Here is a 6,000-nt window from a genome sequence, read left to right on the forward strand (position 1 = left end):
GTTTGCGGTTCCAAATCTGAGGTTATACTATGAGGCCGCATGCCTTTGTTGGGTTAAAGATTGGATCGTTATTAAAAATAAAGAGTTGTTAGACCTAGAGGGGTTCAACTTAAGATTTGGATGGCATGCCTATTTATGGCGAGACAAGGGAAGGGTCCATAAAGGTTTTTCCAACCATATCTTCAGAGGGCCGCTACTGGAAGTCTGGGAAAGGAATAAAAAATTGCTGGAGCAGAAAACACCCTGGTGGCTATCACCAATTGATATTTTAACAATTAAAAAATCAAATCTTGAGGGGGAACGGTGGACATATGAGGACCTACTAACCAAAACAGAATCCGGGTGGAGGATTAGACCATATGAAGAAATAAAAAATAAGTTGACTGGTTGGATTCAATATCATCAAATAAATTCAATATGGACGGAAGACAAAAAGATTGGAATAAGTGAGAAAAAATCCAGATTCCAGATTGAAATAATAGAAAGTAAAACAAAATTACTATCAAAAATGTACAACCAGTTGCTTGAGTGGGACACCAAGGACGAGGAAGTAAAGGAGGTGATGGTGAAGTGGGCGATAGATCTAGGGTATAACATAGAATTTGATAAATGGGAAACTTTATGGCGCAAAGATATGAACTATTCAGCATGCACGACACTCAAAGAAAACATGTACAAGATGATGTACAGATGGTACATAACGCCGATAAAATTGCATAAAATTTATAGAACAGGTGATAAATTGTGTTGGAAATGCAAGAACAAGGAGGGCGAATTCTTCCATATGTGGTGGACGTGCGAGATTCTCAAGAAATTTTGGGAATCTATTTATAATGAATTAAAAAAAATTCTCAAATATACGTTTGTCAAAAAGCCTGAAGCTTTCCTGTTGGGGATAATTGGCAAGGATATCAAAGAAGAAGATAGGACCTTTTTCCAATACGCAACAGCTGCCGCTAGAACCCTCATAGCACAGTGCTGGAAAACACCAAAAATCCCAACATTAAAGGAGTGGCAATTTAAATTATTGGATTATTTAGAATTGGCAAAATTGACACAAAAAATAAGAAATCAAAAACGTACAAAATTTAGTAATGAATGGGATAAATTTAAAACATATATGGAAATAGAGACAAGGGGTACATCAAAGTGTTAATCAGAAATATATATGTATCAAAAAAAATAAAAAATCACAGTAGGCATGAGATAACGCTTACTACGTTACAAATGTCATTTTGGAATAGATACAGCAGATAGACAACTAAGATAACATTATCCGAAATCGAGATAAAGGGAAGTCGATCAATGTTGTTGTAAAATTAATGTTAAGTTGTGTTGTTTAGGTAGTATGCATTGTATGTCTTTTTTCTTTTTTATGTTTGTTTTATTTACTTTTGTCTTTTGTCTTTTGTATGTTTGTGAAATATACTTATGCAAAACTCAATAAAAAATTAAAAAAAAAAAAAAAAAAAAACAAAATTTCCCAATATTTCGGCCAGTTAACCTCCATGTTAAGTTTTTTAACAGCTTTTGCTTCCATTGGCGACAACCACCTCGGAGTTTTACTTTCCAACAAATCTTTATATCTAATCCAGACATTGTATAATGCTTTCCTGACAATATGATTTTTAAAACCCTTATGAGCTTTCACCTTGTCGTACCACAAATATGCATGCCACCCAAAGAAGTTATTGAAACCTTCTAAGTCCAAAATATCAGTATTCTCAAGAAGTAGCCAGTCTTTCAACCAGCAGAAAGCTGCTGATTCATAGTACAGTTTAAGATCTGGCAGGGCAAATCCGCCCCTTTCTTTCGCATCAGTTAATATCTTAAATTTTATTCTAGGCTTTTTGCCCTGCCAGACAAATTTAGAGATATCTTTCTGCCACTTCTTGAAACAGTCCATCTTATCCAATATTTGTAATGTTTGGAACAAAAACAACATTCTAGGCAATGCATTCATTTTTATAACTGCAATTCGACCCAACAAGGAAAGCTTCATATTTGACCAAATTTCTAAGTCTTTTTTTACTTCTGTCCAAGTTTTCTCATAATTGTCTTTAAATAAATTCAAGTTTTTAGATGTCATATTTATCCCCAAATATTTCACTTTTTTTAAAAAAAAAATTTTTTATTAATTTTCATAAACAAAAACACACAAAAAGACATACACAAACAACACATGACTTCCCCATACCTCCCCTTCACTGCACCCTTGTTTCCAATTTTTTAGCAATCCTTCATTCCATTTTTATATTTAACTTCCCTCAGGTTTTCTTAACTTAAACATTTACAGCTGTAATTCTCTGTTTCTTACCCCTTGACATTTTATCAGTCTGAAATTTTACAGCAGTTCTTAAGATATATTTTGAATTTTTTCCAGTCCTCTTCCACTGTCTCTCTCCTCTGATCACGGATTCTGCCGGTCATCTCTGCCAGTCCCATAAATTCAGTCACCTTCGTCTGCCATTCTTCCAGAGTAGGTAATTCTTGCATCTTCCAATACTTTGCCAAAAGGATTCTTGCTGCTGTAGTTGCATACATAAAAAATGTCCTATCTTTCTTTAGTACCAATTGGCCGACCATGCCCAAGAGAAAAGCCTCCGGTTTCTTTGCAAATGTCCACTTAAGGATTTTCTTAATTTCATTATAGGTCATTTCCCAGTAGGCCTTAATCTTTGGGCAGATTAAGGTGGTAGAAAGTTCCTTCACATTCGTTACATTTCCAGCATTTATTATTGGGCAAATGGTATATCTTTGCAAGCTTGACTGGGGTCATGTACCACCTATAGATCATTTTCATTATGTTTTCTTTCAAGGCACTACATGCCGTAAATTTAAGGCCTGTGGTCCATAACTGTTCCCAGTCAGCAAACATAATATCATGACCTAAGTCTTGTGCCCATTTGATCATAGCTGATTTAACCGTTTCATCCTGTGTATTCCATTTCAGCAACAAGTTATACATTTTAGACAGATTCTTAGTATTGGTCTCTAACAATTCTGTTTCCAATTTTGACCTCTCCTTCTGAAATCCTAGTTTCCTGTCCTGCTTAAAAGTCTCATTTATCTGATAATAATGTAACCAGTCTCGAACCTTGGATTTTAGTTTCTCAAAGCTCTGTAATTTAACCTTTTCACCATCATATTCTATAATTTCACAATATTTTGGCCAATTAGAGTCCATGTTAAGTTTTTTCACCGCTCTAGCTTCCATTGGTGACAACCATCTGGGTGTTTTACTTTCCAACAAATCCTTATATCGATTCCAAACATTATACAAAGCTTTCCTGACAATATGATTTTTAAAGCCTTTATAAACCTTTGCCTTGTCATACCATAAATATGCATGCCAGCCAAAATTATTATCATACCCTTCCAGGTCTAAAATGTCTGTATCCTCAAGAAGTAGCCATTGCTTCAACCAGCAGAAAGCTGCTGCTTCATAGTAAAGTCTTAAGTCCGGCAGAGCAAAACCCCCCCATCTTTTGCATCAGTCAAAATCTTAAATTTTATTCTGGGCTTTTTGCCCTGCCAGACAAATTTGGATATATCTTTCTGCCACTTCTTGAAACAGTCCATCCTATCCAGAATTTGTAATGTCTGAAATAAAAACAACAATCTAGGCAATACATTCATCTTGATAACAGCAATTCGGCCTAACAAGGAGAGTCTCAACCTAGACCATATGTCAAGATCTTTCTTAACTTCCGACCAACATTTCTCATAATTATCTTTAAATAAATTCACATTCTTAGATGTTAAATTCACCCCCAGATATTTCACTTTTTTTGTTATTTCCAAACCAGTTTCCCTTTGGAAACTATCTTTTCCCCCCGTCATTAAGTTTTTTTTCCAGCACCTTTGTCATCTGTTTATTTAATTTAAAACCTGCCACTTGACCAAATATTTCTTTTTTTTTTTTTAATAATTTTTATTAACTGGCCAATCACATCAAATTAAATCACATCATATAAATTCCGAATTACAAAGCCAAATTTTTAAATTTTGTTGGGGGAACCCATACTTCAAGATCCAAAGGGGACCAAATATTTCAATTATTTCAATTATTTCAATTATTTCTAAAACTCTTTTTGTACTGGCTTCTGGCCTTTGCAGAGTCAAAACTAGGTCATCTGCAAATGCTCTTAACTTATAATGTTTAGCTCCGAGCTGTATTCCTTCAACCAGCTGGTCCCTTCTAATCATATTCAATAACACCTCCAGGACCGATATAAACAATAGAGGGGATATTGGGCATCCCTGTCATGTCCCTTTTTCTATTGGGATCTCATCCATAACTACACCATTCACGATTAATTTAGCTTTTTGCTCAGAGTATATTGCACCTATACCGTTTTCAAAGTTTTGGCCTACCCCCATCCCTTGGAGATTCCTCTTCATAAAGCTCCAAGAAATATTGTCAAAGGCTTTCTCCGCATCCACAAAAATCAAAACTGCTTTTCTATTTATGTCAGTCTCCAATAGTTCCAAAATGTCTATAATGTTCCTCACATTGTCTGACATATGTCTCCCTGGGAGAAAGCCTGTTTGGTCCTTATGAATCTCCTCTAGCAACACTTTTTTAAATCTTTTTGCTAAAATGTCTGCAAAAATTTTATAATCCACATTTAAGAGTGATGTTCCTCAGTTTCTGTCTTCGGTATAAGTGAGATGAATGCTTCTTTCCACGATTCGGGAGCCTTTTTCCCCTCCAAGATTTGGTTACAAACTTCTTTCAGTGGTTGTATTAGCCATTCCTTCATTGCTTTATAGTATCTCGCAGTCAGCCCGTCTGGTCCTGGTGATTTTCCCAATTGCATATCCTGGATGGCACCCTCTATTTCCTGGTTCGTGATTTTCTCATTTAAAATCCTTTTGTTTTTTTCCGAAATCTTTGACAGTCCATATTTTTTAATAAATTCTTCTATCTCTTGTTCATTTTTTGGCCCTTGTGCATACAGTTTCTTGAAAAAACTTTGAAAGCAATTACTAATTTCATTTGGTTTATTGATAGATTTTCCATCTACCTCGAGAGATGTCACAGTATTCAACTTTTGTCTCTTTTTCAATTGCCATGACAGCAGTTTCCCACATTTATCTGCTGATTCAAAAGTCTTTTGCCTCATTTGTTTTATTTTCCATTCTATTTCTTGGTTCATCAGTTCCATATATTGGGTCTGGTAATACTTTATTTCTCTTAAAATCTCCTGAGATTTAGGTTTTGATCTCAGTTTCTTCTCTCCTTCTTTCATTTGTTTCCAAATTTTTTCCTTCTTCTCATTCTGTTGTTTCCTCTTTATAGAATTCTGCTGGATTAGAAAACCACGCATCACGGCCTTGCTTGCATCCCATATTCTTCTTCATTCCACATCTGTTCTTAGGTTTATCTCGAAGTAGTCTTTCAGTGTCTTTTGGGCCTTTTTATAAATTGCTTCATCTCTAAATAGGGTGTCATTCATTCTCCATCTGAAGGTTCCAGCTGTTGTCAATTTCATTTCCATCTTTACTGCATTATGGTCAGAGCAAGTTTTTGGGCAGATTTCTGTTTTTTTAACCCTTGGTGCCAGATTGCTAGAAATCCATATTTGGTCAATCCTGGTCCATGTCATTTTTGCTTCAGAGAAAAAGGTCCCCTCTCTTTCCAGAGGGTTCCTTGTTCTCCAAATGTCAATCAAGTCCATAGTGTCAGTCAGTTCGAAAAAAGTCTTTGGTAGTCTCCCATCCTTGGAAATTACTTGTCTTTGCGCTTTATCCATGTTTGTGGAGACAACTCCGTTCATATCACCCATCATTATGATTTTAAAGTCCATAAAGTCCATTAAGGTCTCATGCAACTTCTTTACTTTTTTAACCACAGTTAACCCTGTCTCATTCTGAAACCTTTCTTTTTCCAATGTTGTTAAATTTTTCTCCAAAACCTTCGTTTTAAACTTATTCAATTTAAATCCTGCCACTTGACCAAACTCTTGAATTAGTTCTAAAACTCTTTTAGTACTA

The sequence above is a fragment of the Podarcis erhardii genome, assembly GCF_964252035.2.
Source record: "Podarcis erhardii genome assembly, chromosome: 5".
Taxonomy (NCBI): domain Eukaryota; kingdom Metazoa; phylum Chordata; class Lepidosauria; order Squamata; family Lacertidae; genus Podarcis; species Podarcis erhardii.